Source organism: Chrysemys picta, chromosome 10 (assembly GCF_011386835.1).
Source record: "Chrysemys picta bellii isolate R12L10 chromosome 10, ASM1138683v2, whole genome shotgun sequence".
Taxonomy (NCBI): Eukaryota; Metazoa; Chordata; order Testudines; family Emydidae; genus Chrysemys; species Chrysemys picta.
Genome location: NC_088800.1, coordinates 13,375,853 through 13,400,822, shown reverse-complemented (window position 1 = coordinate 13,400,822; position 24,970 = coordinate 13,375,853). Strand labels below are relative to the sequence as shown.

The window sequence follows — 24,970 nt, the reverse complement described above, 5'->3', positions numbered from 1 at the left end:
GCAGGAGATTATGCTCTTTAATTAATTTAGAATTGTTCAAGGAGAGAGGAGTGTGTGTATTATCTCGATGACTGATAGCAATAACAGATATTATTGTTACTATTTTTTAAGCAAGCACAACAGGCACTTTGTCAATTTGTGAAAATGCATCCTGGGCTATTTTGCAACCCAGAAATGTTACTCCCTGTGACATTTTCTTTATATGCCCAAGTTTTGCATCAAAACATGCAAGCATTCTTGTTTTCTTATGTTTAACTGCAAAAATTAATCTTTGTCAGCACAAAATGCAAAATTTTGCTTCCTTGAATGTCTGGAGGTTCTCACTAAAAAACTGGGCCAATTCCTGGGGGTGCAAAACTATAAACTTTCTCAGATTTCACTCCAAAATGGGAACATTTTTTTTGCAAATGTGCAATGTAATCAAAAACTTCAAATGCTGAAGTTTGCAAATTTCAGTTCAAATACTTGACGTGCCTCCTGGTATTTAATTAGCCAGACTTGCTTCATCTCAAATACTGAAACATTAATGCACTATTTATATTTTCACTGCATTGATTCACAGTCCTCTTTATTTAATGTAACTTTTGTAACATTGGGTCTGATTCACTTTCTGGTGTGCAAACTCTGCTGAAGTACAATATGAGGGTGCAAATTGTGAATTGTATCTTAATTGGGATTACATCAATGAATTTAATCCCATACTAGTTAGCAAGAAACAATTCTGGACTTTCTGCACCCAAACCCGAGTCCCCTGCCACTGATACTAAAGGGAAATATCTATTAGTTACTAACATATTAGGGTTCTTCTCCTTTGTGGGCTTCCTTCACCTAGAGGTCCTTCCCCATGGTTCAATGTCTGATCGGTTCTGATGTGCCATCCAGCAGAGGGCGGAAATGATACATACACTGTGAGCCAGTATGATACATGGGGAAGAACAGTAAAATGGGGAGAGATCCTAGGGGAACTGCAAACCCTTCCCCCAATTTAAATGTTTAGGAAACATTTCCTTATATTGTTAATGATCTGTATATTAGAAGTGGGTTGGAAATTTTTAGTCAAAACAGTTTTCCATCAGAAAATGCCATCTCAACAAATGAACAATTTTGGTGAAATTTCTCATGAAAACAAATTTTCCTGAAACAAAACAGATATCATTTTGGAAAATTTCATTTTGAAGAAAACTGAAATTTTGTTTCAAAATGAAATGTATTTGATTTTATGGGCATTGTGATATTATTTTTATTTCATGACATGTCAGTAGTAGTAGAAGTGCATAATATGACATGTCAGAGGATGACATAATAAAACGGTCCATTTTATTTTTATATTATTTTATTAAAAAATTAAGGATGGCTGCTTCTTAGTACAGACGTCTACAAAAAAACATTTTTCGAAAACTTAGGACATTTACTGACAAAAAACTTAGCCACTGAAGAGTTAAGGCTGCCTGGTGGTATCTCAAGTCCTCCAAAACATCAAGTTCAGCAAAACTCAAACCTCTGGAAACCAGAAAAGACAGAGTTAAGTACACATCAATGCAAGCTTAACTGCCCTCTTCAGAGACAGCCTAATATGTCAGTGACACACATACTCAAAATCTGCCTTTGCAAATAGCACAGAACATTCAGGGCATAGAGCATGTGACCACTGAATGACAGTCTGAGGCCATCTCTTTGCTAAGGCAAGCCTTGTGTCTAGGTGAGCTGCACTGAATAGGAGCTACTTACACCGACCCTACGTACAAACACTTAGGGTACGTCTACACTTACCTCTGGGTCCGGCGGCAGGCAATCGATGTTCTGGGATCAATTTATCGTGTCTGGTCTAGACGCGATAAATCGATCCTGGATCAATCCTGGAAGTGCTTGCCGTCGACGCCGGTACTCCAGCTCGGAGAGAGGAGTATGCGGCATCGACGGAGGAGCCTCCCTGCCACGTCTGGACCCGTGGTAAATTTGGACTAAGGTACTTCGAATTCAGCTACGTTATTAATGTAGCTGAATTTGCATACCTTAGTCCGAAGTGGGGGGTTAGTGTGGACCAGGCCCTAGCCTGTTCCACAGAAACAACACTGCATTTGCTAAAGTTTACAGTCCCCACCCCCTCTTTTGCAACCCCTTAATACTTACACATAGGAACCCCTCTAGTACTATGCATTCACTTACCCATCATTAAGCCCACATACTACTCTCACATCCCTCCTCGCTGCTGACAATTCCCAGGGCAAAAAGACCCCTCCACACCGCTAATGACACAACCTACAGAACTCAGCACTGAAGAAGAACATACTGGATCTCTCAAAGTACACAAGCATCTCTTTCCTTTATGTGGGCAGTGGGGAACAGGGCTGGAGACATGGATTTAATCCTACCATGCGTTACTGTATGATGAATTGGCTGAGCTGTGAGAGCACCAAGGCCTGGAATGGGTGTGTGTCCTGCAGGTTAGCTGGAAGATGGATTGATAGAGCCACATGGGTGCCCATGGCAGGAAAAGCAGGGATCCTATGTAGCAAGACTGAAGCACATTGGCTGTGTGAAGACCTAAGACTGGAATGGCAGGGGTGCTGCCACTGGTATTGGAAAGGTGAAATGGCAGAGTTCTACCCGTGTGGTAACTGTCAGCCTGCACTGTATTCCACTCCTTTCATTTCTATTGATCCCTCACTTCCCCAAGCACAAAGATTTACACACATCATCCTAAAAAAATGTACTTAGACATTGCAGATCCTAAAGGAATCAGTCTCCGAGAATTAACACATCTGTCAATTGACTCCCAGGGCCAGACTTCAGAGCTTTGTCTCACATCAGCAGGGCCCAATAAAATCTAATAACAGAATTTTGTGTAAGAAATGAGGGAGAAGCAGCGTCCTCAGATGGCTGGAAAGAAATTCAAAAACATTTTTATGAGCACTGCTAGCACATCGTGTCTTAGAATGATTAATCCATCAACGGAAAATGACTTAAGGGCTAATTAAAGGCAGCTTAAAGAAGTTGTTTTGCATTGTCTCTCGTTCTGTTCCTGGTGACAATGGTACCTATCAGCTGAGCCATGTGAAACTGCTGCAGGAATTTTCAAAAGAAAATGAGAAGTGATGTATAAGAGCAGATCAATGGCCCACGTAGCCTGGCGGGTCCCATCTCCTACTGCACCACATAAAAAAATGGCACAGTAGCTGATTTCCTACTTCCTGATGTACTACTTCCCTCTTAACTTGTGTAAATTTGATTTTAAACATTAACTTTAATAAAATTTTTAAATCTGTTCTTAGAAAAGACCAGTGGTATTCATTGTCCAGTATCCCATCTTCCACCGGAGGCGCAGTTCAGAAAAACACATGTTTAGCTTTCATGTCAATGGAACTTAAGTAAGTGCTTAGAGTGAAGCGCATGTTTAAGTGTTTGCTGAACCGGGGACATAAAAACAGATTGATGAATGGTCTAAACAGTCCAATATCGATCTGATCTCCATGAAATGCAGAAACAGAACAAGGATCTATCTAGTGTGTCACCTTTGATTTCAGTGGAGTTACTCCTGATTTACCCCAGAATAAGTAAGAGAAGAATCAGGAGACACAAAGAGTAAAAGAGAAGTACATGGTGTTTAATTAAATTATTCCCTCCAAAGTTCTGCCTTAGCTGAGATAAATGAGTTGGAAAAGCTCCATATGTAAAACACCTGATTAGCTGTCCAAGTTTCATGTGTATTAAGTAGATGCACCCACTTCCCATGTCAGAGTTATGTGTATCCAAGATAAGAATGGGGATATTATTTCTTTTTCCTCCAAACTTTTTCATGACATACACTTTGTTTTCATTGTCTTCCTAACAAGTGTTGTGGGTAATATGTAAAGTAAAATGAAAAGAAAATCCGTTCACTGAGCTTGGGCCCTATTCCTTTGCCTCAGTCTCCTGCTGGAAACTGCTACCACACTGCAGTAGTGAAAGCAGGGCCGGCTCTGGCTTTTTTGCTGCCCTAGGCAAAAAAGCCACCTGCCGCCCCCCCCCAGCGCGGCAGGGGAGGGCGCCGAGCCCGGCCGCGGGCCCGCAATCCCCAACCGGCCAGAGTGCCGAGGGGAGGGCGGAGAGCCCCCGGCGGCCAGAGCGCCAGGGGGAGGGCGGCGAGCCCGCCGTGGCTCTCCGCTCTCCCCGACCGGCCGGAGTGCCGGGGGGAGGGCAGCAAGCCCGGCCAGGGCCCTGCTCTCCCCGACCGGCCGGAGCACCGGGGGGAGGGCAGCAAGCCCGGCCAGGGCCCTGCTCTCCCCGACCGGCCGGAGCACCGGGGGGAGGGCGGCGAGCCCGGCCGGGGCCCCGCCGCCCCCCTCCAGGCGCCCGGCCCAAGCACATGCTTGGTGGGCTGGTGCCTGGAGCTGGCCCTGAGTGAAAGGATTCAAATGAAAATGAAATCGTTCCCAAGTACAAGTCATGATGTTGACTCTCATTTTCAGATGTTGATGGAAGTGGGTTCTGCTGCCACAAGAAGGGGAAATTAACCTCTTCTGGCTTTGAAATAGACACACTCTGGGTTTCTGGTGTTACTACTATTTAATAATAAGCTGTTACTGTATCAAGTATCAGCCTGGGCTGGAGAAATCTGGCTTAGCCTAGAGTTGTTTCCCATCAGAGGTCACTATGACATCTGCCTTGCAGCGTGTTGTTGCTATATTATTATGCTCTGTGGAGCAGTCACTGGGGGGATATATTATATGGTTCATCTTTATGAGGTCTTGATACTGGCTGGCAAAGCTCTGTGAGAGCACAGGACTGGCACAGCAGGTCAGGACTGTGATGCATTGGCAAGGCTGTGCAGGGACTGGGAGATCAGGGGTATTTTTGTACAGAACCTCAGTCTCATATGCCTGGCTCTGATCCGTTTTCCCCAGTGATGCTATCAGTCCCTTGTTTTCCTGATCATCAAATTCATACTTTTTAAAACCAAATGTTAAGAGACTTTGGAAAAAGAGACCTCATTTTGCCTCCCATCAAGAGACTTACTAACCCAGAGATCCCTGGACAGCAAGTAGGACAATAATAACTGATTCTGCATATGGTACCTGCCTAGACGCTCAGAACTTTCATGTGGTCCCTCCAGTCTCTGAATCCCGTTTGGAATAGATATTTGGCAATATGTTGGAAAATTACAGTTTGAGCTGCTTATGAGATCACTCAGAAACTTTGCTTTCCCACTGAAAGAGGCATGTAGGCTCACCCCTACCAGACACTGAGGAGAAAAGCACTGGTTAGATTGCACTCCATGGTGTTTATTTAAAATAAACATTTATGTCAAGAATAATGTATGCTTCCTCTACCTTGACAGTTTGTCAAATGATTCTGCAATATATTTTGTTATGATCATGTTCCCCTCTGGTTTATGATACGCTTGCCTTATAAAAACACATATCTTGGACTGAAATAGATTTATTTAACCGCTTGACTGCTGTCGGATGTTCCCAGAATGCCTCAGATACATACAGGGAGATAATACCTGTTCTGCTATTTAATCCTGCATGTGCATGAAAGTAGGGTGACCAGACGTCCTGATAAAATTGGGACTGTCCCGATATTTAGGTGTTTGTCCCGCGTCCCGACCGATGTTTGGTCAGGACGCAATTATTCCGATATTTTGTGGCACTCCCCCTTTTTTTTTTTTGCTCCGCCGGCGATCCCCCCATGTGTCCCGATATTTTCTTCCTCACATCTGGTCACCCTACATGAAAGTCAGACACACCAACCGTGTTACTGACTGGTCCAGATACATTCAATGAATGCTTCAGATACATTCAGGTAGGGTGCACCTACAGCAGTGGTGGGCAACCTGCGGCCCACGGGCCACATGAGGCCAATCAGGGTAATCTGATTGTGGGCCGCGAGACATTTTGCTGATGTTGACTGTCCGCACGCACCTCCCTCCCCCCGCATATGGCCCATGGCCCACAGGTTGCCCACAACTGACCTACAGTGTTGCTGAATGCTGTTCATCCCAGTACAACTCATCTGTTGCACCGCTGCATACTCTAGGTGCATCCAGGTGGGAGGCACTTTTTGTGCTGTGGAATTCTCTGAATATCTGTGGGTAGAACCCACATGCTGTGAGGATGAACATTGCACTTATATTCTAATATTCCTTGATTTCAACAGTAGGTGCAATGGTGGAGCAGCAATGAAATAGTTAAATTAGCAATGCCGAATCGACAAAACAAAGGGATTCCTGGTTCTTCCTTTTATGGCTCTCTGAATGTTTCTAACACGAATATCACCCATCTCCTTTTCTTTCAGTAAATCATAGCAATATTTTTCATATGCTTAGACAACTATTGGAATTCTTCTGCCCTTAATCTCCAATCCCTTGCATCTTGTGTCATCAATTGCATCTGTGCAAAGTGCAAAATGCTACCATTCCAATTTAGTTGTGTTTTGCACAGGTGTAAATGTCAACATAAAATGCAAGACACTGAGGAATCAGGTTAATTGAGTGTTTTAGGATATGGACCACATTCTGGCCAGACAAATGCCATGCATGTAACTCTGACTTGCTCATTAACAGGAAGAGATTGCATTGCGTCTGCTTTTCAGTACTATCACGTGTTTTTTACCACACAGATAGATGCACATACATTATGCATAGAAGGCAACATAAAAACTAGGTCTGGAAGGTGAGAAATGTGGGAAAAGGAGAACAAGAACTCAAGCTGAACAGGCAAGACATTAAGGTGCATTAAGGGGGTTCACAGCTTTCTCTGACGGATATGGTATTGACCACCATCAGAGACCAAATAGTGACTAGATCATGGAATGCCAGCCTGTTGTGAATGATATTTTTCTCCAGGCACATTCAGGTTAGCAGCCTGTCCTCCTTCCTATTGTTCTTCTGTGATTGCAGCAGGAAAGAAAATGAATGAATTATGCTGGTTTTGTTCCTGTTTACTACAGAAGGTAAAACTGTATCCCTAGGATGTTCTTGAATTACAAGGGTACAAATACACACATGCTCTCTCTGTCTCTCTATCAATGAGCAAGGATATGGGTTAGTGCAGAGGGGACTGGCTTAGATTTATCATTGAGGCTGGAGATGTTAGTCCAGGGGTCGGCAACGTTTGGCATGCAGCTCACCAGGGTAAGCACCCTGGCGGGCCGGGCCAGTTTTATTTACCTGCTGACACGGCAGGTTCAGCCGATCGTGGCCCCCACTGGCCGCGGTTCGCCGTCCCGGGCCAATGGGGGCAGCCAGCACATCGCTCGCCCGCGCCGCTTCTCGCCGCCCCCATTGGCCCGGGACGGTGAACCGCGGCCAGTGGGGGCCGCGATCGGCCGAACCTGCCGCATCAGCAGGTAAATACACTGGCCCAGCCCGCTAGGGTGCTTACCCTGGCGAACCGCGTGCCAAACGTTGCCGACCCCTGTGTTAGTCCTTTTCATGTACTCATTTTTAGTATTAGGCAGAGTAGCTCATCAGAGAAAGTGGCTGAAGGAACTCTTTGAGTAAATTAGAGATGAGGAACCTCTAGGGAAATAGGGAACCACTTTAGGTCACTAGATACCTAATCTTGGCCATCACTGGTAACAAAGCCTGCTCACTGTTCTCAACCACTTTAATCAATCCAGTTTAACACTCCACCAATGCAAGGCTATTGGAATTTAAAAATTGTGTCTCTTTTTATAGCATTTGCCTTGGCTAGCTGGGTGCACCTCCCACAAGTCAATCCTGAGTGCCCTTGCCTACCTTCTTGGTGTATCACAAGCCATGGAAGTGCCTGCTCCCTGCCCTGATGTAATGGGATGTTTCCAATGAAATCCAAGAGGATTAGAGGATCTTCCTCCTTCGCCATGTGGTGTGAGACAGGAAGTGGGGATGATGATGATGCTTTTGATGCACTCTCCATGAACTCTCACTCTGCCCCATATCTCTGTAGCCCTTCCAAGGACAACAAAGCATTCCTTTGAAGCAGATAAATCTTCTCATGTCTGCTGCTGGGTCCCACAGGCCTGGGTTTCTATAAAGACATCCTGAAGCCTACAATGTATTCTTCAGGTCTGGTGGAAATTCAGGATGCAAGCTCAGAACTGGCTAAAGCTGATCCTGAACGTCAGTTTATGACCTACTAAATTCAGCAGTTCTAGAGATGCTGAGGAAGGGGACAGCATCTCAGAGGATGGTGTAGGAAATGCAGTGGGTGGCCAGGTATTAATCATAACGAACCCTTAAAATTCTACCCATCCTGAATGGAGGAAGTGTTCTTTTGCAAACAGGAAGTCAGTCTCATCCAGTGGAATTCACGTTGCAGGGAATGAGCTCTTCTCCCAGACCAGGGGGAAATTTTAAGGTTGAAGGATTGTACTTGCCCACATTCTGGCTTGGCTGAGTGGAAACACACAGTGTTCCCAGAGCTTTGGCTTTGGAAACAATACAAGAGGATCTCTTAGAATGATGTGTCCTGACTTTCATCTGCTCTTCATTTCTCGGAATTACATTCCCCATCTTGGTCCAGCTATTGTGCAGAAAAGTGGCTTCTTGAAAACACTCTGGATGCTGTCCAAAAGAGCTAGTCTGTTCTTCCGCTTACGCTAACACATTAAATACAGTAACTAGAGTCACACTAAATAATAGGACTTCCACCTCCTAGTTCCACCTCCAAGAATCCACTTTTCTTGCCTTCATTCATTTGATCCCTTTCTGAGTGGATTGAGGCATCTCTCAGAGTCTGCAGAAGAAAACTGATCTGACACAATTTAATAGGAATTCTTGTGTCAAAGTGCAGCCCTTTGGAAAATTCTGTATGTAAGAAAACGGCTCTTAGAAAAGTGGTGATTCAATTCCATTTTCATAAAAAAGAACCCATCAAAGAATATGAATAATGCTTAGCATTTGCATAGCACTTGACATTTGCAAAACACTGTGTAAACCTTAATCAATTGATCCACACAACTTGCTCTCCAGGGTTAGGTAAGTATTATTATCCCCAGCTTACACTTGGGGAGACTGAGGCAGAGATATTAAGTGACTTGCTGAAGAACACACAGAAAATCAATGAAAGAGCCAGGAACAGAATTCAGCGGGTCTACATTCTCAGCACTCTATTTCATGCTGGCCCACAAACTCAGTGAAATCTCAGGAGAGCTCTCAGTGGTAGTTGCAGTTGACATGGGAAATCAGTTCCTTCATTTCACTTCTGGGTTTTCCTCACTAGAATTAAAGAGACCGTTGCTGATCATGCATTTGTCCAATTTTTAGTGAGCCTGTCTTAATTTATGATGAATATTCACATCCCTTTGACCTTTAGGGACAGATTTGTAGCCAGCCATCATTTTTGAACACACCTGACTGAATATGAAGTTGCGAGGGCAGGTTAGCTAGACCCAGTGCTTTGGACCCATTTCTAGTGGAAATGTGACCCCCTGGAAGTATTTGATTGAGATTTACCATAAAATGAAGTGCCTAAATAGAGAATGGTGCAAGGAGAGGAAGATCTATCTTTCCCTAGGCCAGCTGAGGTCAGGAATATCTCTTAAGGTATGGGGGAGGGATAGCTCAGTAGTTTGAGCATTGGCCTGCTAAACCCAGGGTTGTGAGCTCAATCCTTGAGGGGGCCACTTAGGGATCTGGGGCAAAATCAGTACTTGGTCCTGCTAGTGAAGGCAGGGGGCTGGACTCAATAACCTTTTGGGGTCCCTTCCAGTTCTATGAAATAGGTATATCTCCTTATTAAATGCTGTCTACTTCCATTAGGGAAGCACATGAAGATGGCCATCTCATATCTGAATTCATCTGCCAAGAAACTTGGGAAGTGCGTGTGGCCGGACGGTGTGTCAGAAACTCCTGGCCCTTGCAATGCTAAAGTCAGGTAATGCTGCCTCCTCCGGGTGATAGAGATGGAAGCCCTGTTTGTGTCGAGTGATAAAGGAAATGGAGAGGTCTGTGTTTCTGACTATCCTGAATTCTATCCCCAGGGCTTCATGAAGTAGAGCTGATGACTTTATGTAGGTACCAGTGGCTTAGCTACAGCCTCCCCGACTCCCGGGTGCAAGTCAAGGAACGTGAATGACCAATGGCTCTGCAATGAAGGAATAGGGATAGGAATACACCTGCAGGGAGAAAAGTCCAAAATGAGGCTCTCCTCTCTCCCCTGCCCCCCTCCCATTCCCAATGGCTGTTTCTCTGCTCTACTCATTGCCTTGAGGCAAAAGGGCCCACTCAGCTATCCACTTGTGCTGGGGGTGGTTGGAGAAGGGGGTGGCATGGTCCAATACCTACTCCTCCTCCCACCTCCATTAGAAAAAATGCCTGTGCTGGCTCTTTATAAAGAAAGCCTTCATTTCATTAAAATTTAATTATTGGTTTAATTAAAATGGGAGCGCAGCGGTCTGAGATGTGTACATTTTTTTATGGCTGAAGGAGATTGTAAAGTCCTCATTCATTTCACATTGTAGTTTCTGAGACAAATTGGGCTGCCTTTTTTATAGACCAATTCTCGGGGCTGCTTTGAAATGGATCCCAGAGCCATTCATATAGATTAATTCAAGCAGTGAATCAGATCCTGCTCACTGGTTGCCTTTAAGGACAGAGAGCAGATGCACTGGGTGCCCTGTGCAAGGGGTCTAAGCGCTGACAGGACTCTCTGAATGAATAATTAATCCTTATCCAGGCTTTTTTTTTTTTTTTAAGTTTTGCTTTATTCTATTTACATTGCAAAGTGAAGTTAGTCCTGGTGAAAGGCATTAAGCTGACAGCCCCGGAGACTGAGGATAGCTCTGCTGTGCTCAGAGAAAGGTAGAGACTGGGAAAACTTCCCCCACACTGTCCTTCCAATACGCCTATGTCCTGACCTGGCTGCATCTCCTCTAGGGTTGCGGAAGCAGTCCAGTCTCCAAGGCCTGTTCCATGTCTGGCTTCCCCGTTGAGGCTGCCAGCATGGGGGAATTTAATGCCACAGGTGGAAGTGGTTTTGGTGATGGAAACACCCCCACCTGTAGGAAACCAGGCTGAGACACAGACACCTCAGCTCATTTCACATGGGAACCATAACTATTAGATGGGAATGGTATATAGGCCTTGACCCAGACTGGAGTTGACCTGGGTGTGAGGTGTGAAGTTCTGTAGTCTCTTGCAATCCCCGAATCAGTCAGTCATGGATCTTTCTGTATCATCCACTTTCTTCTTTGTGCCAGTGAAACAATAAAAGGGGAGAGTGCCAATGTCCAGCACTTTGGCCCACACAATCCATTAGATGATCAACACCTCTTGAATCCCCACATTGGCCCATGAGAGCCCCTTCCCCATGGGACAAGTAAGTGCACTCTGTGGCCCTTTCGTGATGTTGACACCTAGATACTATAATGATGGGTACCTCAGAAGTACAGTCCCTAGATAAAAAGAAGAACAGGAGGACTTGTGGCACCTTAGAGACTAACAAATTTATTAGAGCATAAGCTTTCGTGGACTACAGCCCACTTCAGTCCCTAGATAGCTAGACAGTCAGCTCATGGCAGGTGTTCAAAACCTATGAGCTGTAGAACACAAAGCAAAGCTGCCACAGGAAGCAGGAGGGGTTTTGAGGACTGAAAGAGGAGCAAATATTTTTTAATCTAGAAATTCCAGGTGAATTTATGCTGTCTCCTTTATTTGCAATCAGATCCTAGACAACCACCTAGACAACCATCTCTATGGGGTTCTGTGATCTTCAGATTACAGCTCTAACACCACAGTCCAGAGAAAGTGAAGTGAAACAGACTTTCAGATGACACCTACACTGACCTTCTGTCATCCTTCCAGTTCCAGCCACCGACACCAAAAGGTAGGTGGAGGCAGAGTGCAGGGCTGGAGAAAGGGCGTGCCATGTTCAAAGTCAGTCACACCTCTGTTGTTCCACTTGGAATCTTTAATTTTCAGGCATGCTGTATACAGCACAGGTGTGTGTGTGTGTGTGTGTGTGTGTGTGTGTGTGTGTGTGTGTGTGTGTGTGAAGGAGAACCTGCATGTTGACCTTTTAGTGAGTGACTTGGCCATCACCTTTTAATGTGGAAATTTTAGATTGGCAGTGGCCTGATTTTCAGAGCTCCCACTGACTTCAGCCGTTTGTAAAATCAGATGCTCTGTGCTTATGCTACAGCATATCCTTCTTGTAAAGGAAATAAAGACTCCTGCATTCTGTTCCTCTCTCTTCCTCTCACTCACTCTGTGGCCTTGGATTAGCAATATCAGCTCCCTGTGCCTTTGTTTCCCATCCGGAACGCCGACTTACATCACAAGGGAGTTATGAAGCTTGGCCACTTTGCGCTCCTCGGATGAAAGGGGCCCTGTAAGTGCAAACATAATTATATATTACTGAGGAATGTGGCTACAATAAAAAGTATCCATTACCCATTGTCTAGCTGCAGCATTTGTGTTTAAGTCAGCAGTTAAAAATCATTGATCAGCTATAATCAGAGAACAAAGGGAAGACTCTCATCTGAGCAAAGAAAACCATCACATATACCCATCACAGCCTGAGTGAGCAAGCTGCTGCAAACATCCCGACAGCTCATTCGCGAAGGAAGATCCAGGCTGCAGAAAACTTCTTTACCTCTGCTTTCCTCATGTCCAGCAGACTAGCGACTAGCACTCTGGGAAGTGACCTGAGAGCCGACAATCTTGCAGTGACACTCCTGTTGCAAGACTAATCACTGCCTTGCCTCCTTTGTCTCGGAAGAGCTGTCAGACTTCCGAACTGCAGGTAGCCACCCGCTGTGGTGAGCTGCTGTGCCAAGCCTCCCCAACTGTCAGATAAAGCCTCTGTGTATTGTTGTGTGTGACGGCAGAACAGCTCGGTGGATTTCTCCAAACACATGGACCAGAGTCTTTGAAGGGAGGCCTGTTTTGTTTCATTTGACCTGGGAGCACAGCAGTTAGTGAACAACGGGCATTGTGGAGAAGTTATAACCTAAATGGGATCGATTTATTGATCTATCTTAATTTTAAGATGCCTCTCAGCTTGGTATCTGACCAACTGACTATTGCACTTCTTGCTCTTTCTCCAAAACAGACCCACCTTTAGATTATCGAGCAATATTTTTTAATATGTATAGGAGGAGAGAATGAAGGTGCAAGTTATATGCATGGCGGGGTAAGGGTGCTGTGGGGACATGAACTGTCTCTCCTAGAATGATCTCTGCATTTTTATGCAGTGCCTTTCACACTCAAGGATGCCAATGCACTTTACAGTTGTTTGTATAGGAGTGGTTCACACACTGCTGAAATGCAGCTGCCTCTGGAGTGGAACACAGAAGTACTTAGTGCAGAGAAACACTACACAACAAGTTTTAGGGCAGAAAGTGAAGGAAAAGTTAATTGAAATCACAGAGGGAAATTTAAGTAGACAGAATGTAAATATCCACATTCAGATTCCCCTGCTTATCTCATAAGTACTGACAATATCACAGCCAGTGAACATGAGAACATAAGAACGGCCATACTGGGTCAGACCAAAGGTCCATCTAGCCCAGTATCCTGTCTTCTGACAGTGACCAAGGCCAAGTGCCCCAGAGGGAATGAACAGAACAGGTCATCGTCAAGTGATCCATTCCTTGTTGCCCATTCCCAGCTTCTGGCAAACAGAGGCTAGGGACACCATCCCTGCCCACCCTGGCTAATAGCTATTGATGGACCTATCTTCCATGAATTTATCTAGTTCTTTTTTGAACCCTGTTATAGTCTTAGCCTTCACAACATCCTCTGGCAAGGAGTTCCACAGGTTGACTGTGTGTTGTGTGAAAAAATACTTCCTTTTGTTTGTTTTATACCTGCTGACTATTAATTTCATTTGGTGACCCCTAGTTCTTGTGTTATGAGAGGAAGTAAATAACACTTCTTTATTTACTTTCTCCATACCAGTCATGATTTTATAGAACTCAATCATATCTCCCCTTAGTCATCTCTTTTGAAGTTGAAAAGCCCCAGTCTTATTAATCTCTCCTCATATGGCAGCCATTCCATACCCCTAATCATTTTTGTTGCCCTTTTCTAGACTTTTTCCAATTCCAGTATATCTTTTTTGAGATGGGGTGACCACATCTGCATGCAGTATTCAAGTGTCGGCATACCAGGGATTTATATAGAGGCAATATGATATTTTCTGTCTTATTATCTATCCCTTTCTTAATGATTCCAACATTCTGTTCGCTTTTTTGACTGCTGCTGCACATTGATGGGATGTTTTCAGAGAACTATCCACAATGATACCAAGGTCTCTTTCTTGAGTGGTAACAGCTAATTTAGACCCCATCATTTTATATGTAGAGTTGGGATTATGTTTTCCAATGTGCATTACTTTGCATTTATCAACAGTGAATTTCATCTGCCATTTTGTTGCCCAGTCACCCAGTTTTGAGAGCTCCTTTTGTAGCTCTTTGCAGTCTGCCTGGGACTTAACTATCTTGAGTAGTTTTGTATCATCTGCAAATTTTGACACCTCACTGTTTACCCCTTTTTCCAGATCATTAATTAATATGTTGAATAGGACTGGTCCCAGTACAGACCCCTGAGGGACACCACTATTTATCTTTCTCCATTCTGAAAACTGACCATTTATTCCTATCCTTTGTTTCCTATCTTTTTACCAGTTACCAATCCATGAGAGGACCTTCTCTCTTATCCCGTTACATTACTTTGCTTAAGAGCCTTTGGTGAGGGACCCTGTCAAAGGCTTTCTGAAAATCTAAATACACTAGATCCCCGTTGGTGGTATAGGCTGTGTCTACTCTAATGCCTGTATACATATCCATGCATGTGGTTGTGCCCTAGCCCCCCTAGATGCAGGAAAGAGGCAATGAAAAATCATCGGGCCAGGTTATATGTTCTTTCCCGATTACAATGAGCATAGTACATCCAGGGAGCTGTTTAGAGCCGCCTCCGATGCTCTGTCCAGCTCTGGATACAGATTAGAGCAGCCTGTTGGTGCCTTCTGCCGGTTGGAGATGTCTGGAGTGCATCATGTTCCCAACCCTCCTTTTCCCTGCCTTCCCTTTGCCACCCTTAATATGCACCCTCCTCAGTGGGCTGTGGGGAGGGTGGCATAGGATCAGTCATCTGAGTAGCATAAAGGGCAGAGCAGAATAAGAATCTGCCCCAAGAATCTCTGTAAGCTGTGCTGGGGCTTAGTTCTAAGCACCGGAGCTTGAGTCTAATCATTTGGCAGCCTTAGGAGATGTGAGCCAATATCCCTCTCAATCAAGTTGGACAAGTGAGAGAGCCTCTTAACGTTACCATTTGTATGCACTAGAGTGGATGCTTCATTTTGCTATGCTGCTGCCTGCCACTGTACCCGGTGGGACTTGTCAAAGAATTTCTGCCAAAACTGTTTTATGATGGAAAATTATTTATTTGTTTTGGGGGTTTTTTGGTCAAAAACGTCTGCTTTAGGTGGAAAATTTCAATTTCTGTCAAAAAATAAATGCACCAAACCAAACATATTTTGATTCAGCTATTCTGCCACGGTGCCTCATGGGAGTTAGAGTTTAGTTTCCTCATGTCCCCGTTCTCTTCTTTGGGCAGGGCTTCTTGACTACATCTCCGAGGATACAACACAGTCAATGATGCCCAGGATGCAACCATCTCTCCTCACTGAGACAGTGGTGCATTATGGGAGATGTAGTCCAGACATGGGTTCCAGCCCATAGAAAAGAGCATGAGGCACCCAAGCTGCAACTCCCATAATTCACCCTAGCAGCATTGAAATATTTTGGTTTTCCTTATTTTTTTGTCTAAAGAAAGTCAAAATTTTTCAACCTGGTTTACTACCCACTAAAGTTCACTTTCAGGCTCTCTCTCAGCAAGCAGTTTACAGCCACACTGAGATTCGGGCTGTCACCTCTGAGGTACAAAAAACTGGGACATCTAGGATGATTCTGAGACCATAAAGCTGGATAGCTTGCAGTGTGTACTGAGCACTCTTACAGATCTCTCAAATCAGCTACCTCAAAAGAGGGGTAAATCCTGGGAAAACCTGGCCAGGTGGCAACCCTAACTGGGATCACTACATCTTAAAACTGTCCTTAAGCACATCAAGTTGGAAAAAGGAAGAGACATCCTAAGAATGAGAGAATCAACCACAGGCCACAGAGCTAAACATTGTGCAAAAGGGGTGGAACTTCTGTAAGAACTGGTAGGTATATTGTAGGGGGGATTTGATAGCAGCCTTCAACTACCTGAAGGGGGGTTCCAAAGAGGATGGAGCTCGGCTATTCTCAGTGGTGGCAGATGACAGAACAAGAAGCAATGGTCTCAAGTTGCAGCGGGGGAGGTCTCGGTTGGATATTAGGAAAAACTACTAGGAGAGTGGTGAAGCACTGGAATGGGTTACCTAGGGAGGTGGTAGAATCTCCTTCCTTAGAGGTTTTTAAGGCCCGGCTTGACAAAGCCCTGGGTGGGATGATTTAGTTGGGGATTGTTCCTGCTTTGAGCAGGGGATTGGACTAGATGACCTCCTGAGGTCACTTCCACTCCTAATCTTCTATGATTTTATGATTCTATGTGAAAGGCAGAGGGGATGGTACAGGTCAGAATTGGAGGTAATAAGATGTTGTGGTATTATTTCTGATCATAGGTAGTAATATTATGATACAGTATTTCCAGTATTTTACATGTCTACACCTCCTTAAATGGGGACCTCCTGTCCCTTCTAGTTACTTTCCAGCATGTGCCTCCCTTCCCTAGAACCAAAGCCTGTGATCAGATTAAAGTCAATTTCATGTTCTCTTCACTTTGGTCTTTGTCACACTTACTGCTGGTCCCTGATGTTTGGATGACTCATTTCCACATAAAGAGGTGACATTTTCTTCTCAAATTCACGGAAGGGTCACCAGTTGCCACATTAAAGAGAAAAACTACAATGAAGTGATTTTCTAATCATTGCATCAGATTACAAAGGAATGTAAATCACTGAGCAGTGTTTCTGTTGAAAGAGAGTGAAGCTATGTCATGTAGTTCTAAAAGGTGGTTTGAAATTTCACATTATGCACACGCACACATACACAAATGCAAAGACAATCACGGTCTGTGTGTGTGTGTGTGTGTGTGTGTATAAGCATATCACACACACACACACACACACACACACACAGAGAGTGTGGTTGTCTTTGCAAATGCCTTGGCAAATACTTACTGTTACTGAATAGGGGTCACTATGCCAAGTATGAGGAGGAAAGGTAATCCTGTGGTTATGTGCAAGCCGGGGACCTGGCTTCAGTCCCCTGCTTTTCCACAGACTTCCCATGGAGCCTTGAGCAAGCCACTTGTTTTAGCGTATGTCTATACTGCAAAGAAAAACCCGCAGCCCTGAGTCTCAGAACCTGGATCAATTGACTCAGACTCATGGAGTTCCAGCTGCAGGGCTAAAACTAGCAGTGTAGATGTTCCTGCTCAGGCTGCAGCCTGGACTCTGAAAACCCAGCAAGGGGGAAAAGTCTCAGAGCCCAGGCTCCAGCCTGAGCAAGAACGTCTACACTGCTATTTTTAGCCCCACAGCCCGAGCCCCACGAGCCTGACTCAATTGACCCAGGCTCTGAGTCTTGCCACGTACCCTTGGTCTCCCTGTGTCTCAGTTCTCCTTCTGTAAAATGGGGATACTAGCTCTTCCCTACCTCACAGGGGTGTGTGAGGAGAAATCCATTAAAGAATCTGAGGTGCTCCGATATTATGGTAATGTGGGCCATAGAAGTACCATAGCTAGATATTGGCAATACCCTCATAATGTTATTGATCTGAAAAGGCAAACTAGTGGAGATGTTAATGGCAAAGTAATGCAGATTTTAATGGCACCCACTGGTGGGTGGGTGTGTCTGTGAATCTGTGATTTGTTCATACACACACACACATCTCTGCACACACCCATATCTAAAGGCATATATAGACAATGATATATTGTTGTTAATACATATTTGTTCTGCCAGATTATGACCAGCCTAACACGGTTGCGCAGAGCGTACGCCTTCACCCCTACCGCCTGTGTGACTGCATTAGTGCTCCCTGGATCATGACTGCTGCATGGGGGGAGAGCAGGTGATGCATGCCCAGTACTCCCTCCTGCATAGGTGGTTGGAAAATGAGCACAGCCTTGGCTCTCTTTCCTCCCTCCCTCCCACCCCCGTGGAGCTGAGCCAGCTGGGGAGCAAGGGGAGAGCAGGGAAGAAATTGTGTCCCTCCAGGGCACTGAATGAGAGCTCAGCCTAGCCCTAAGGTGTTAGGGCAGGGGCACTGTCTGCAGCTTGCTTCTCCTGAAGGTCAAGCACATGACTGGTGTCTCGATTTTGTGTTGGTGATTCTTGGAGCTCATCTCTGAAAAACCTATTTAAAATCCTGCTTCTGATGCAGGACTATAAAAATAAGTGGTTAGGTGTGAGGCCTACTGAAGTCATTGGGAGTCTTTCCATTGACTCCAGTGGATACTAGATCAGACCTCTTGTGCTTCCAAAGCTACTCCAAAGCCAAAAAAGCGAGTGCAGATGTGAACAGCTCCTCGCTGGCAGGCAAGCCAAATCCAAGTAAGGAAAAAACTGGAGCCCATAATCATTTTATGATGCTAATTTAACTTTTACGAACATGTTTCGAGCTCCCCTAGTCAGACTCTGGTATTGATCTTTCCAGTACTGTTAACTCATAACTAGACCATATTTGAAGACATAAACTTTAAGAGGGACAATAAAAAAAGAGACAGATGACATTGGCTGTGCTCCTCTCAGCATGAGGAGTGGGATGCATAAATCCTGCTGGGTTCAGGTGAAGTTATGCAAGTGGAGATTAACTCGTGGCTGTGTCAGTTTCTGAGGCACCAAGCACCCGTTATATCATTCCTCATTTCTAAATAGAAAGTGGAGCAATGCTGGGGGGCAAATCCAGGGTCGTGTAGGTGGCCAGTATGGACCAGTACTCAGACTGGAAAAAAAGGGATGTAAAGCCACTAATCTCCCACTCCCACCTGCCTTTATTCTGGAGGTGGGGCCGAGCTGCATCCCAGAAGTGGATTCAGATCCAAATTCTCTCAGAGCTCCATAAGTCTCAGATTTGAAGTGCTCATTCGGGTCCATTACAGAGGCTGACTTAAGCAGAGAGACTTGGATCTTGTGCATTGTCTCATTTTGAATAGAGAACACTGACCCTGAGTTAGTGCCTGGGGCAGGATGTTTTCTGGCTGTGCTGTACTGACAATGTGCCTGGCCGTACAGCTTGGTCTATATTTCCGATTGATGAATAACTTGACAAGTCTGAAAAGGCAATGTTTGAGGGCTTTTTTCTCTCCACAGGAAAAATACAAAAAGGGCTACTCTTCAGCCTCCAGCTGTTTGAGGAAGAAAGGAAGATGAAAATATGCAGCAGATTGTATTTATTAAATTGACCCTAATCCATTGAACCGAGGTTGGGGTTGGGGTGGTGGAGAGGTGGCTGCTCTAGAGTTGGGTGACGTGTGTGTGGTGCTTTTATTTTGAAGGAGTCCCGTTGTGATTCACTTGGAGTTTGGTGTTAGAGCTCCTGAATAAGTTTTGCTTTGAGATTTCTGAGTTTTACCTGGAGTTTGAGTAAAAAATAGAGACAGACCCAGGTAAGCTATAAAGTTCAGGCTTGGATCTGGGTCTGAACTTTCCCCAAGCTAACTGCAGCTGGGTTTGCTGTGCTTGTTCAGACCGCACAAAACCATGTGCGGTTGTGAATTTCACACGCATCAGTTTCACATTATTTCAGGGCAAATCCATAAAGCAGCATTTGAAAGTTTGATGAACTGCGGCAAGCCCTTCTGCTGAACAGAGTCTGTTGGTCTCACGATAGAATTTTTAACAATACCCAAAAGTGGGTGACTTTTGTGTGGCTTTGGGTTTTGTTTAAAACATTAAGAGAAGCGCCGTCCTCTTGCTATGCAGTGAGAAGCTGCTGTCTTTGATCCCTTTGATGCTAAGGGGGTTATATGTGTAAATTGCCCTGAGCATTGGGAGGATGGATTACACCCCTGGGCCCTGCATCCATACGTCTGAGTGACTCACTGGCTCTGTCTATCCATCACTACCATGATCTCTCCTGCCACTTGAAATTAAAACATAAAAGTGTGTTTTCAAAAATATAAAAAGGCATTCTGAGGAAAAGTTGTGGAGAGCTCAGAGAAGATCGACAAATGATTAGGGAGCTGGAAGGAGTGTGATTTATGAGGTAAAAATACCCAGCATGGCTAATCAATGCTAATGGGGGGAACATAATAATAGTCTTCAAATATCAGAAGGGGCGTTGTAAATAACAGTGATGGAGAGAAATTATTTAGAGTGGTCCCAGGATAACTAGGAGGAATAGGATTAAATTCATAAAAAGCAAATATGGGCCATGTATCAGGAAACTCCTCCTGAAACTTAAATACATTAAGCTGTGACTGATCCAAAGCCCGTTGAAGTCAATGGAACGATTCCCAGTGACTTCTGTGACCTTTAGATCAGGCCTCTCAGGATATGTCTAGACCAGGGGTCGGCAACCTTTGGCACGCGGCTCGCCAGGGTAAGCACCCTGGCGGGCAGGGCCCGGTTTGTTTACCTGCCGCGTCCGCAGATTCGGTGGATCGCGGCTCCCACTGGTCGCGGTTTGCCACTCCAGGCCAATGGGGGCGGCGGGAAGCGGCGGCCAGCACATCCCTCAGCCCACACCGCTTCCCCAGGGCCGCCCGGGGGGGGGCAAGTGGGGCAATTTGCCCCAGGCCCCGGGCCCTGCAGGGGCCCCGCGAGCCCTGGCCCAGCGGCGGTCCGGGTCTTCGGCAGCATTTCGGCGGCGGGGGGCCCTTCAGTGCTGCCAAAGATGTGAAGCGACTGAAGAGCCCCCCGCCGCCGAAATGCTGCCGAAGACCCGGACCGCCGCTGGGTTAGTACAAGCGCTGCAGCTCCCCCGCTTTGCTCCAGGCCCCCTGAATCCTCTGGGTGGCCCTGCGCTTCCCGCTGCCCCCATTGGCCTGGAGTAGCGAACCGCAGCCAGTGGGAGCCGCGATCCGCCGAATCTGCAGACGCGGCAGGTAAACAAACTGGCCCGGCCTGCCAGGGTGCTTACCCTGGGGAGCCGCGTGCCAAAGGTTGCCGACCCCTGGTCTAGACAGCAATTAAACACTCGCAGCTGGCCCACGTCAGCAGACACAGGCTTGCAAGGCTCAGGCTGTGGAGCTGTAAAATTGCAGGGTAGACATTCGTGTTCACGCTAGAGCCTGAGGTCTGGGACCCTGTGAGGGAAGAGGGCTCCAGCCGAAGCCCAAATGTCTACACAGCAATTTTTAGTTCTGCAACTCAATCCCCCAAGCCCAAGTCAGCTGATCCAGGTCAGACATGGCCATGTTGTAGGTCTTTTATCCAGTGTAAATGTATCCTCTGAGATAGTGCTTCCACCCCTTGCTATGGCAAGCTATTGTTTGGGGCATTTAAAATTATAGACAGGAGAAGCAACTAATTATCCTGCTGATAATAGCTCACCTTAACTGTTCACTCTCCTTATAGTGTGTATGGTAACACCCATTGTTTCATGTTCTCTGTGTATCTATATATATATCTTCCTACTGTATTTTCCACTGCATGCATCCGATGAAGTGGGCTGTAGCCCATGAAAGCTTATGCTCAAATACATTTGTTAGTCTCTAAGGTGCCACACGTACTCCTGTTCTTTTTGCAGATACAGACTAACACAGCTGCTACTCTGAAACCTGACTTCCTGAACTGGAAGTGTGGGGAGAGGTGGATAAGCTAGATGACCTCTTTTCTATTTCTAATGTCTGTGATGCTATGATCTATAAAGTTAGTGGGCCAGATTTAGACCTGTTGTAAGTAATATGGCTCCATTGCCTTAAGTGGAGTCATACAATGTACACCAGGTCTGGATTTACCCCTGCTAATTCTGCTACCAAAATATAAGGCCAAATTTTTAGCTAGCCTGTAGCCACTCTCCAAGTTTGCATGCACATTTTTGCACATGCAACTGATTGCATCCACAAAAAGAGGGTTCGTATCCAATTTTCACATGCAAACAGTCATGTGCACTTAATCATGACTGTTTGATGCAACCTGTCTCTCTGTGTGTCTGTCAGGTTTTTCTATGTAGCTGGACACTTTTGCAGGTGCAATCTAGCGCACAGAGTGGTGCAACATCAAAGGCTAGCTGGAAATTTGGCGCATGATGTTACTAGGTCAATTTCAGTGGTCTAGCTGCAAGCAACTCTCTTCATCCGGGGTTGCTACAACATAGATTAATAAAGTTTAAGGCCAGAAGAGACCATTACGATCATCCAGCCTGACCACCTGTACAATACAAACTATAGAACTTCACCCAGAAATTCCAGCATCAAGCCCATAACTTCTGTTTGAACTATAGCTTGTATTTTAGAAAGATATGTAGTCTTGGATTAAAGACATCAAGTGATGCAGAATTTACTATATCACTGGGTATATTACTATATCTCCTCATTGTTAAAAATGTGCATGCTGTTTCCAGTCTGAATGTGTCTAGCTTCAGCGCCCAACCACTGGCTTTTGTTATACTTTTTTCAACTAGATTAAGAAGTTGTCTGCTACCAGAAATCTCTTCAAAATGGGCCGTGGAGGATGTTAAGGGTCCTTCCAGATGCCACCATAAAAGAGCTGGCCAGCATCAGTACTTACCACTGTGTTCTATTGGCTGGCATCAGAATTGCTTAGTAGTGTGTCACAAGCTCTGTACTGCAAATAGCCAATGGGGATTCTCCTTGAGCTCAGGTGGTATGGGACTACAGTTTTGGACCAGAAGGATCTGAGGCTCTCCGTGGCATGCAGTGTGCAGTACAGTGATAACTGGGTAGTCCTGTCTTAGCAGATAATCTCACTTGCAAAGGATCATCTAAGTAGGGGACTGAAATGATCCAGGGTAATTCTGATCAGAAAAAACGTATGTCAAACATGCCACAGTGCCTATCAGATTTAGGGTGACCAGATGTCCCGATTTTATAGGGACAGTCCCGATTTTTGGGTCTTTTTCTTATATAGGCTCCTATTACTCCCAACCCCGTCCCGATTTTTCACACTTGCTGTCTGGTCACCCTAATCGGATTCACTCCTCCAATAGCCATGGATACATCAGTGAGTCTTTCCAAGGAATAATGAGTGCTGTATGGATTTATATCAGAAGCTGGGACTGGACGACAGGGGATGGGTCACTCAAGAATTACCTTGTTCTGTTTATTTCCTCTGAAACATCTGGCGCCATTGGAAACATCGGAAGACAGGATACTCGGCTAGATGGACCATTGGTCTGACCCAGTATAGCCTTTCTTCCACAGTGTTAGTTGATCATCATTTAGAAAGAGATTTTTCTGTCTATATATATCTTCTTTGCACACACAGTTACATGCCTGTCTTTTCTGGAAATCTGGCACCAGATTTTACCCTAATTTACACCTGTGTATATCCAGCGTAATTCCATGTAAATCAACAGAGTTCTAGTGGCAGTGAGAATAGCATTTGTCCCAAAGTCCTCAATGCAAACTCCTGGAGCCAGGAAGGATTAAAACTAAAAGGATGTGACGTGACCAAAATCATGTGGCTATAAACTATAAACCTACTTGTGCATGCAGAGTGTAGGGGGTGGAGTCACAAAGCACAGGGGCACAGAAAGAGGGGCCTTAAGCCCACTGATGTTTTCAAGGTCCTTCAGCTAGAATGATCCATTACATGTTGCCTTTGCTGCTGCTGCTGCTTGCAGCCTTTGACACTTCAATACTCTAAATAGCTGCTACCTAGAAGCCACTTCAATCAGCGCTTGAGTTCCACACATACATGGGCCCTTCATACTCTGTTTATCTAGGAGTCTTCTCAGTGCTCAGAGTCTGGAAATCATAAGGAGTCTGTTGCATTTTATTTACATGGCAACTGTATTAATTTTATTTCCTAGGACAGCTGTTTTAGACCATTTCACTCTCCACTGGAAGCATGAGAAGGATTGAAATGAAGATTGTAAATCGCTGTGCAAGTTGCACAGCAAAGTCTAATGTAATGGGTAGCAGGTTTTATTAATGTTGCAACATTTATTGTGTATTTTAAGTCACCATTGATTTGTATTAGAGAAGGCACTTTTATTACAAGTGCACGATGCCAACAAAATAAAATATTATGCTTCTCCCCCCCCCCCACCACAGTGTGAATTCTAGTTCATTTTCTGTAGGTGGTTGAGAAAGTGGGAGGCAGTTCCTGTAGCTGGAGCCAGGCTTAGTGACTGAAATTGTTGTCTGAGCTTCCTCCATTGCAGTTCAATCCTAAGGGATTGACAGAGGTTGTTTCATTGAATGGAGCAGCGTGCATTGGATAGGGGCTAAGAAAACCAATCTTTCTCTTGCAGCCTATTAAATCTCTGACTGATTAGCTCAAGCTTTTATCTAATGAATATTCAGAGGAAGGGGAAGAAAACCCAGTACTGACAAGCTAAAGCCTTGTGATTTGAGTGCATGTAGCTCAAAGGCATGTGTGAGGCCAGAGACTGGAAGTAAAGTTTCAGAGTAGCAGCCGTGTTAGTCTGTATCCGCAAAAAGAAGAACAGGAGTACTTGTGGCACCTTAGAGACTAACAAATTTATTAGAGCATAAGCTTTCGTGGACTACAGCCCACTTCTTCGGATGCATAAAAGTAAAGTGGAATCCTGCAATTGTTCTGCACTCAGTGACTGGATTCTTGGTTACAGCCAAGTTTTATCACGTCAGCCTGTAACCACCCCATCTGTCTCCTTGCCCCTGGGGTCTAGGCTGGTCACACAGAAGGTCTCCCGCCACCCAATAAGGTTGATGCCTCCTGAACACCCCACCATAGCAATGAGATGTGAAATTACATTGTCGCTATCATTCTCATGGGAGAATGACCTTGCATGGGATCCTGTGAGCAAACCCCTCCTTTAAATGACTGTCCTTCCCTCCCCAAAAGGCTTCCCAGGGAAGCTGGTATTTTCTGAGATGAACCTTCCCCGTGCAGATAGGCA

The 24,970-nt window shown here is 45.2% G+C and overlaps 1 long non-coding RNA gene across 1 annotated transcript in view; it reads left to right on the top strand.

Annotated features, from left to right (window-relative positions):
* Positions 1-24,113, top strand: part of LOC135973901 (uncharacterized) — a 41,402-nt gene extending 17,289 nt beyond the window's left edge. The window contains exons 2-4 of the long non-coding RNA XR_010590946.1: positions 9,725-9,839; positions 11,628-11,789; positions 23,897-24,113. This is a non-coding gene — a long non-coding RNA (uncharacterized LOC135973901). The remainder of the gene's footprint in view (positions 1-9,724; positions 9,840-11,627; positions 11,790-23,896) is intronic.
* Positions 24,114-24,970: the final 857 nt, after the last annotated feature.